This window comes from Periplaneta americana, chromosome 8 (assembly GCF_040183065.1).
Source record: "Periplaneta americana isolate PAMFEO1 chromosome 8, P.americana_PAMFEO1_priV1, whole genome shotgun sequence".
NCBI classification, from domain to species: domain Eukaryota; kingdom Metazoa; phylum Arthropoda; class Insecta; order Blattodea; family Blattidae; genus Periplaneta; species Periplaneta americana.
Window position 1 is genome coordinate 174389886 of NC_091124.1, and position 10142 is coordinate 174400027.

Sequence of the window (10142 nt, forward strand, 5' to 3'; positions counted from 1 at the left end):
AACGGTAATGTAAATTGTCCCTGTTGGATGATAGAACACCATACACAACATTCACAAAAAGTAAGTGTGTGGGCTGCTATAATTGATGGCATAGGCCTATTTATAGGCCAATTTTTCAATGACGGCAACTTAAATTCCGAACTGTATTTATTAAACCTTCTGCAGAATGGAATAATTCCAGCTAGTGGTACTTTATTCACTGGAGAAGGACGAGGAATTGAGATAATATGTTATTCCAGCAAGATGGTGCCCCTGCACATTATGGAAGGGAGTATTTCCAGAAAGATGGATAGGCAGAAGAGGAAGTAGTGAATGGCCGCCAAAATCCCCTGATCTGAAAGCATTAGATTTTTTCTTATGGGGATAATTGTTGTGGAGAGTTTACCAAGAACGATGATGAGACCTGGAAGACTTAAAACAAAGACTTAGGGATGAAAACACAGCAGATCAGTCGAACAGTATTGCTAAGAACATTAAACAATTTCAAATACAGATTTATGCATTGTTTGACAGGAAATGGCATTTTGAGCACCTTTTGTAAACTGAAATAAACACGTGATACAATACAACAATGCTAATTTTGGTTTCATTGTATTGCTATTTCAGTTAAATTTCAATGATGCGTATCCTACAATGTGTCTTTTTTAAATTATAAATTTAAATAATATTAATATTGTTATTCAATTGTTTTTTATTATCTTTATTTACTTGTTTCTATTAGTTTTTGTCTGCAATTGTTTAATCCAAAGCTTCCTCAAATTGGTGTACTAAATTTCCCTTTGTTCAGTACACATACATTGTCATCAAAAGATGTAATTTATACAAAACAATAGTTTATAAATGGCGAAAAAAAAATATATATGATTTTGTACGTACTGGAACCTGAAGAATCCAAAAATGGGGAAATAAGTATATGGGGCCATTTAAAAAAACATACTCAATGACACAGTCTTTATAAATGAAAAGCATAGTATTTGAAAACATGTTCAAAATGTTCCTTCTTTGATACCCTACAACTTTTGTACAAATAATTTCTTCATAAAATTAGAAATAAGAAAGTTACAAGCATTGTTCCATAATTTTTACTCAATCTGTATACAAAGTCTTTGTTCAAACTGCCTTACGTATGGCGTAATAAAATTCGTGTTTTAATTATCTATACAGAGATGGCTCCACTGTGTAGCAACATATGTCTCGCTATAATGTGAAACTGTGAATACATAAGCATTGCTAACTGTCTCCACACATATTACATAGCCTAGCTCATAGTCCTCAATGTAATGTAACGATGAAGTACTAAATAAAGTGCGAAATCCTACTTCCACATCTACATCTTCTAATTCCATATTCATTGTAGGCTATCTACAGAAAATTACACTCCCGCATTCAGATTTGATAACTGCGTTTTTAACAATTCTTCATTCAATTAATGTATTAATCAGGTTACTTCTAATTATATTGTGACAGCGACGTGAGATTCGAACTCACGACCAACAGAAGGAAGTGCAAGGTCGGCCGGCGCGGAGGTTGCGCGCGCATCTGCTTCCTGTGGCATGTGCTATGGTGGGGAGAAAGGGGAAAGGGCGACTGCGGCAGAGAGAAGAGATATCCGGATGATTCGAGAATGGACACACGTTTGGAAATATCCAGAACTCGTACTTTCTCGCAACTATGGTTTAGTTATAAAAGAAGAAACGCGAGTGAACTAGTTCAGTTCAGTTCAGTCAATCAGTCAGTAAGGCAGTGTTGTTAAAGTCAGTGGAGAGCAAGCCAGACAGTCTTGTGTAGCAGTGAAGTCAGCTTCGAGACCAGAGCGCGACTTGAGTTGTGTCCGTAACTGTGGAGCCTGAAGCCCGGAGTTCGAGTGCAGTGGACCGCAGTTGGGGGACCTGAGTTCGAAGTGCAGCGGATCGTCTCTGAAGGTCTGGGGTTCGAGATTCTGTGAACGCGAGTGACTGAGCTAGAAGAACTAGTCAAGACAAACGAGCTGTGAAATGACAGTTCTGTGTTGTAAATAGTGCTTTGTGAATATTAGTTAAAATTAACAGTTCATTGTTGTTCTCAATAATCCAAGTAAATTGTCATTGTCGTTTGTGGAGTGCAATAACGAACGCTGTGTTGCTGTGCGGAGAGCAAATCCCATTGTTGACGAGAGTGAAATTAAATTGTAGAGAGTGATAATTATTGTTGAGATAATAAAATTACATTGTTGTTGAGTAAAAAAAGTTACAATATTATAAATGTTTAAATTAAATTATGATTTCAGAAGATAATGAAAATGTACAGGCGCGCTTCCGAACAGGGGCAGCGGCATTTTCCCTAAGGTTAGAGCCCAGTTTAGGTGTGTGTATATTAATCGAAAACAATATCATATAAACTTGCGTCCTATTCTCAATATTTTCTAGCCCTTAATTTTCGATTAATATACACACACCTGAACTGGGCTCTAACCTTAGAGGAAATGCCGCTGCTCCTGTTCGGAAGCGCACCCAAATGTACTTCTGTTATAATAATAATAGAAAAGCGCAGTATATGTAATTAACATTGTTAAACCTGTACTTCCCTTTTCTCAATTGGCATTATTGAATAACATCCAATTTTTATTTCTTGCAGTAATCGATATTCATCTATTTCAATTTCACAATGTCTGAATAGGTTAAGTATTCGTAAATAAATAATTACCGGTATTAACATTTTGTGAGCGAATTTTAGGGATATATTATTTACATTTTTATTTTATTCACGAAATAGTCCTAATAAATGTCACTCGAGGTCTGAGATTTCCCAGATAAATCCACAAGCGAAACAAGTGACATTACTATAGATAATTTACATTTTTACTCCTGTGGTGAGTGGTTGTGTAGGCAGGGCCCAGTTCATTGCTTTACCCGGAGGCCTATAACGCTGTCAAGACGGTCCTGCCCCCCCCCTCCTGCCACCTATTCCATCCACCTTGACAGAGTGAACTCGCCTGCCCATACCTCTCCATCGGCCCCCACTTTCACAGAAACTTTCCACCCTTATTTCGACGCAAAATTAGTTTTGGTACTCAAGTCTTGCTATTCACTAGCTTTATCTATGGAGTAGCAGCTCCCTTACTTATCTGTGTCTTGCGCATGATCAGTGTTATATTGTTGGACTTTAAAAAAAATTTCTTGTGGGACAGAAAGTGTAGTTTCTCCTCTCCTTCCTTCATTTATAATACATATGACTCAACTAGAAGCCAAGTAGGCCTACGTAAATACATTTGTACCTTAGTACCTTAATATGGTAACGCAATTGTAAAGAAATACCCGCAAAGCTACAATGCTATTTAAGATCTATGGAATAGGCTACAATAAATGAAATAAAAAATATGACAGTCCATCTGCTGGACGAATTCTTCCTATAAACCTATATGAAACGACAATATTTATTTTATTTTAGCAGGTTATTTTACGACGCTTTATCAACATCTTAGAAAACGACAATATTTGGGACGCGTGGGCAAGAATAAAGTTCTCACAATGTTAACGCCGCCTTCCTCACCCCACTCACTTGTCTTTCATAGTTTATTTTAGGTGATTTCATGACACTTTCATGAAGCAATGATGCTTACATATATTCAAGTTTTCCAACATAATAAAAAAAATAATGGTAATTTGCTAAGAGACGTCGTTGCATATAGATCACTTTCACACTAAACCTAAAAATTTTTTTGCAAGATATACTAAAACTCTAACCTAACCTTTTCCTTAATCTGTGACAGGTTAGGTTAGGTTAGTGTTTTAATATACGTTGTATACACTAAGGTTAGGTTTAGTGTAAAAGTGGTCTATATGCAACGACGTCTCCTAGCAAATTACCAAAACAATAATATGGAACTGTTAATGGCAATGGTATATTTGATCGGCATGCCTGCAATAAGGGCCTAAACAGGGACCGCTCAAGTATACCATTGCCCTGTTAATTTTATTCTAAAGTACAATACAAACTATAAAAGCCAGTGCTGCCTTTTGGAGCCTCAAGTGGCTCATTTCAAGAATCGGAATATGAAACAACAATTAGTAATTCATTGCATAGGGCCTACAACCTAGCCGGCACCGTCCTTGAAAATTGCATATTTACGTAATACTAAAACACTACAGTATATAGAGCGTTAACATTCACAACTACAACTACAACTTACTATTACTTCGAAGACTGATGATATCGGACGTATGAGAATACTTATCGCACATTTAGAATACATTAATTTTCACAAAATATGCTACCAAAAGACCACATGCTTACCTACACAGAATAATAAACACGCCACTTTTTGTTACGCAGAGTAGCCAACGGAAGCGAAAGGAAAGTCGCCAAACTAGTTAAAAGTCGCTTGATTCCTTATTATCAATAGAGACATTTTATCTTTGTCCCTAGAGGATAATTAAAAAGTCGCTCAATGCATATTTAAGGAAAAAAGAAATTGTCGCCAGATTTAAGGGCAAAATCGTTACATTGGCAACTCTGCCACTGCATAGTATCACAGATAGTCACGAAGCTAGAGTTTATGAGGGCACTAGGACCAATAGACTGTGCAGGTACTATTTCCAATTGTCAGTGACGAGGCGATAGTCGCGATCCTAGTGGTTAGCAACTATCTGTGGATGCATATTTGCTACGTATTGAGCTTCGTAACTGTATACTCTAGACTGTGATAGTATCCCGCATTCCTATTTCGTTTTTTTTTAATGCAAATAAATTCCTGTTCCAAAATTCTCACATAATCACCTGTTTTCGTAAAGTAATAAACGTAACTTGGGGAATCCTATAAAGGAAAGAACTGACATACATATACTGCCCATTGGCAGGTCTTTCACTGCAAACCCAGCATTCTCCAATCTTTCCGAATTTTCTGCCTTCCTTTTAGTCTCCGCATAATAATGATCCACATATCTTAATGTCGTCTATCATCTGAGATCTTCTTCTGCCCTGAATCCTTCTTCCAATCACCATTCCTTCCAGTGCATCCTTCAGTAGGCAGTTTCTTCTCAGTCAGTGGCCCAACCAATTCCTTTTTCTCTTTCTGATCGGTTTCAGCATCATTCTTTCTTCACCCACTCTTTCCAACACAGCTTCATTTCTTATTCTGTCTGTCCACTTCACAAGCTCCATTCTCCATATCCACATTTAAAATGCTTCTATTCGTTTCGCTTCATTTTGTCGTAATGTCCATGTTTCTGCGCCTTACAATACCACACCACACACAAAGCACTTCACTATTCTCTTCCTTAGTTCTTTTTCCAGAGGTCCGCAGAAAATGCTCTTTTTTCTTTTAATAGCTTCCTTTGCCATTGCTATCCTCCTTTTGACTTCCTGACTGCAGTTCACATTACCGGTACCGGTACTGCTTATAGTACATCCCATGTATCTGAAGCTGTTCACTTGCTCTAGTGTCTCATTTAGATTTCGCAAGTTTACCTTCTTTATTTTTCTTGCGACAACTATGGTCTTCGTCTTGTTTGCATTTATCTTCATCCCATACTGCTTACAGCTGTCATTTAGCTCCAGTAGCATATCCCTTATTATCATCTCCTCTTCTGCTAACAACGCCATATCATCAGCAAATCTTATGCACTTTCTTTTTTTTTTTAGTAGATTATTTTACAACGCTCTATCAACATCTCAGGTTATTTAGCGTCTGAATGAGATGGTGATAATGCCGGTGAAATGAGTCTGGAGTCCAGCACCGAAAGTTACCCAGCATTTGCTCGTATTGGGTTGAGGGAAAACCCCGGCAACTTACCCCGACCGGGAATCGAACACAGGCCACCTGATTTCGCTCCAGACACGCTAGTCATTACTCCACAGATGTGGACCACTTTATTCTTCTTCCTCCTACTTTTACCCCTCCCATGTTCTGAAAACAGTTCTTCACCAAATTCTCCAAGTAGATGTTGAACAGAATAGATAATAAAGTGCATCCTTGTCGTACACCTGTCCCTATTTCACTTCTTTCAGACATTTCTTCTCCTATCCTGACTTTGACTTGTTTCATATATAGGTTACTGAACAGCCTCCTGTCTTTCCAATCTGTGTTTATTTTCTTCAGGATGTCCATCGGTTTGTTCTAATCCACTCTGTCAAACACCTTTTCTAGTTCCAAAAATTCTATAGGCACTTCTTTATTCTTCTCTAGATATCTTTCACCGACTGTCCTTTTCTGAAGCCAAACTGCTCATCTTCCAACTGCCCTTCCATCTTAGAATATAAACGTCGATTCAGTATTCAGAGGATAATCTTTGCTGAGTGTGATATCAGGCTGATAGTCCTAAACTCCTTACATTTCTTGACATTCTTTTTCTTCGGTATTAGCAGAAACACCATCTCCACAAAATCTTCAGGCCATTCGCCTTTGATATGATAAGATATATTTCGTCACAGCACTTCTTTACATGTAATGGTGTACCTCACATTTCTGTATCCGGTGCCACCATTAACATATTATTACAATAACACATTATTTGCAGTACACGTCTACACAAATACTCCCAATTACACTATGTATATCTTTTTTGTTTTTTGGTCAAACTCAACTTCAGTATTTCTCCTACATTTCATTTGCTATTCTCTATTTGTTCCTTAATCCTAATATATCTAATATTCTATACTACTTTCACACCCCCTTTATCCTCCAACTACTATTCACTAAAATCTCAGTTTCAATTTATCTCTATAAATTATCACATTGAATAATTTTTCCTATTTGTTCTCTGACCTTTTCTCCTATCTTCCTCTTATATTCATTTACTGTTCCAACGTTCAGATGTTTTTTTTTATTGGGTTATTTTACGACGCTGTATCAACATCTAGGTTATTTAGCGTCTGAATGAAATGAAAGTGATAATGCCGATGAAATGAGTCCGGAGTCCAGCACCGAAAGTTACCCAGCATTTGCTCGTATTGGGTTGAGGGAAAACCCCAGAAAAAACCTCAACCAGGTAACTTGCCCCAACCGGGATTCGAACCCGGGCCACCTGGTTTCGCGGCCAGATGCGCTGACCGTTACTCCACAGGTGTGGACCATTCAGATGTTAGTACTAATTTTATGCTGTCACTTGTTCACTTCTCTTAACCCTTTCTCACTACTTTCTTTCATTTCATTCCTATTTGCGCTCACTTTCACTTTCTCACTATTCTGCTTACACTTAATCCATTGTCACTATTCTCACTTCCTATAAATAGCCTACTTATATTTTATTCTACACGTCTGCTTATACACTTTCTCTCTCCCCTATACTTCTCGATCTTTTCCAGTTTCACTTTATTTGCACTTTTTGATCACATCCACATTTTTTTAAACGTATCAAATATCTCTGCTATATCCTCAGCTGTCGCAGGTTTTGACCTTTCTTTGCTGTTCGTCTCTGCCTTATTTTTGTCCTTGTCTGTCTTCCTATTTATTTCTTCTTCTATTCCTCTTTTATTTTCCCCCCCACGCTTTCACTTTCCGATACTAGATTTCCACTTACACTCGCACCCTTATTCTTTTCACTACTTTCTTCTCTATCATTTCCTGAATCTTGGTTTCTCTTTTTATCACCACTCGCCTTTTTTCTAGTGCCTGTATTTCTTGTTCCGTTATTGTCAGCATTCCTTCTGGAGTGCGCTAATCTTACCGCCATCGTATGTAGATTAGGAATCCGCTTACGCTGCATGATCATGTTACTGTTTTCTTCTCCTTGTCGTGTCATCATCTTTACACTTCAGGCCATTCGCCTTTCTCATATATTTCGTTGCATAGTGATAGAATTTCCTCCTTGTCTTCACCCAAGCATTTCACTACCTCATTGGGAATACCATCAACTCCTGTTGCTTTCCCATTCTTCATATCCTGAAATGCTAGTTCAACTTTTTCTCTTAAAATAGAGAATCCTTTTTTGTCTTCTGATACAGTTTTTTCGTCTCCTATGGCTAACTTATCTGGAAGAATTCCTGTCTCATATAACTCTTCTACATATTTCGTCCATGTGTTTAGTATTCCTTGTTTGTCTGTTATTTCATTTCCTATTTCGTCGTCTATTAATCACATGGATTTCCTGTTCTTATTTGTGAAGTCCAAACATTTAACTTTGCGGTACACTAAATCATAGCTTCCTTTTCTCTCTAGATACTCTACTTGTTTACATTCCTCTTTCATCCAGTCTTCCTTGGCCTTATCAGGTTCTCTTCTTAGTTCGCTGTTTAGTTTCCTGTAGTTTCTTTTACCTTCTTCCGTGTTGATGTTTTTCTTAAAAATTAAATATTGAGTGTCAACTGCAGTTGTTACACGACATATATGCTATAATAATTAAAAGTATTCAAAGGTTATCGAAATACGAAGATAAAATGTGATAAAACTAATCACATGAACCCGTAGCCTTGGCATGATTACTTACTTACTGGCTTTTAAGGAACCTGGAGGTTCATTGCCGCCCTCACATAAGCCCGCCATTGGTCCCTATCCTGAGCAAGATTAATCCAGTCTCTATCATCATATCTCACCTCCCTCAAATCCATTTTAATATTATCTTCCCATCTACGTCTCGGCCTCCCTAAAGGTCTTTTTCCCTCCGGCCTCCCAACTAACACTCTATATGCATTTCTGGATTCGCCCATACGTACTACATGCCCTGCCCATCTCAAACGTCTGGATTTAATGTTCCTAATTATGTCAGGTGAAGAATACAATGCGTGCAGTTCTGCATTGTGTAACTTTCTCCATTCTCCTGTAACTTCATCCCTCTTAGCCCCAAATATTTTCCTAAGCACCTTATTCTCAAACACCCTTAACCTATGTTCTACTCTCAAAGTGAGAGTCCAAGTTTCACAACCATAAAGAACAACCGGTAATATAACTGTTTTATAAATTCTAACTTTCAGATCATTTGACAACAGACTGGATGATAAAAGTTTCTCAACCGAATAATAACAGGCATTTCTCATATTTATTCTGTGTTTAATTTCCTCCCGAGTATCATTTATATTTGTTACTGTTGCTCCCAGATATTTGAATTTCTCCACTTCTTCAAAAGATAAATTTCCAATTTTTATATTCCCATTTCGTACAATATTCTCGTCACGAGACATAATCATATACTTTGTCTTTTCGGGATTTACTTCCAAACCTATCGCTTTACTTGCTCCAAGTAAAATTTCCGTGTTTTCCCTAATCGTTTGTGGATTTTCTCCTAACATATTCACGTCATCCGCATAGACAAGCAGCTGATGTAACCCATTCAATTCCAAACCCTCTCTGTTATCTTGGACTTTCCTAATGGCATACTCTAGAGCAAAGTTAAAAAGTAAAGGAGATAGTGCATCTCCTTGCTTCAGCCCACAGTGAATTGGAAACGCATCTGACAGAAACTGACCTATACGAACTCTGCTGTATGTTTCACTGAGACACATTTTAATTAATCGAACTAGTTTCTTAGGAATACCAAATTCCATAAGAATATCATATAAAACTTCTCTCTTAACCGAGTCATATGCCTTTTTGAAATCTATGAATAACTGATGCACTGTACCCTTATACTCCCATTTTTTCTCCATTATCTGTTGAATACAAAATATCTGGTCAATAGTTGATCTGGCATGATTATAGAATTATTATACAAATATGATACGTTGCATTTACACTCCAAAGAGAAAAATTATTTTCTGATGTATGTCTTTCATACTAACCAGAAACGTGAGAATATCAATCGTAAGTGTAAGTGTAAAATATGGCCACTTGTCTCTCTTTTTTGTTTAATTTCAATTTGTGATTTATTTATTTATTTTGACTGAGAGAGGAGGACATAGGCGGAGTTATGGGGGGAATGGCGGGGGGGGGGTCACTGCCTCCCCAAACTTGTATGAACTCTTTTTTTTTTTCTATTAATGTTAGAAAATATTGAATTCAAAAGATGTTACTTGCTTTTTTATGAATAAGTTTCTGTGCTTAAATTGACGAATTAATGTCTTCAGATCACGTGTCTGGATTATAATATTTATTTTAAATTTCTGAATGTATAATAATTTCTATACCTCATTTGAGGAATGGAAGCACTGTAATGTTTCTTTTGTAACAGCCTGTACTCATGTGTTAGAAGTCTGCAGGTGTTCAGGCCGCCACTTGGAGATGTATGAATAAC

General features: G+C 37.3%; 1 protein-coding gene across 2 annotated transcripts in view; it reads right to left on the bottom strand.

Annotated features, from left to right (window-relative positions):
* mino (glycerol-3-phosphate acyltransferase mino) overlaps positions 1-4307 on the bottom strand; it is a 206870-nt gene extending 202563 nt beyond the window's left edge. The window contains exon 1 of one of the 2 annotated variants that reach the window (XM_069834076.1): positions 4273-4307. The gene's annotated coding sequence lies outside the window, so the exon portion shown is untranslated. Of the gene's footprint in view, positions 1-4168 lie in introns of both variants that reach the window. The other variant, XM_069834075.1, reaches the window with a different exon arrangement.
* Positions 4308-10142: the final 5835 nt, after the last annotated feature.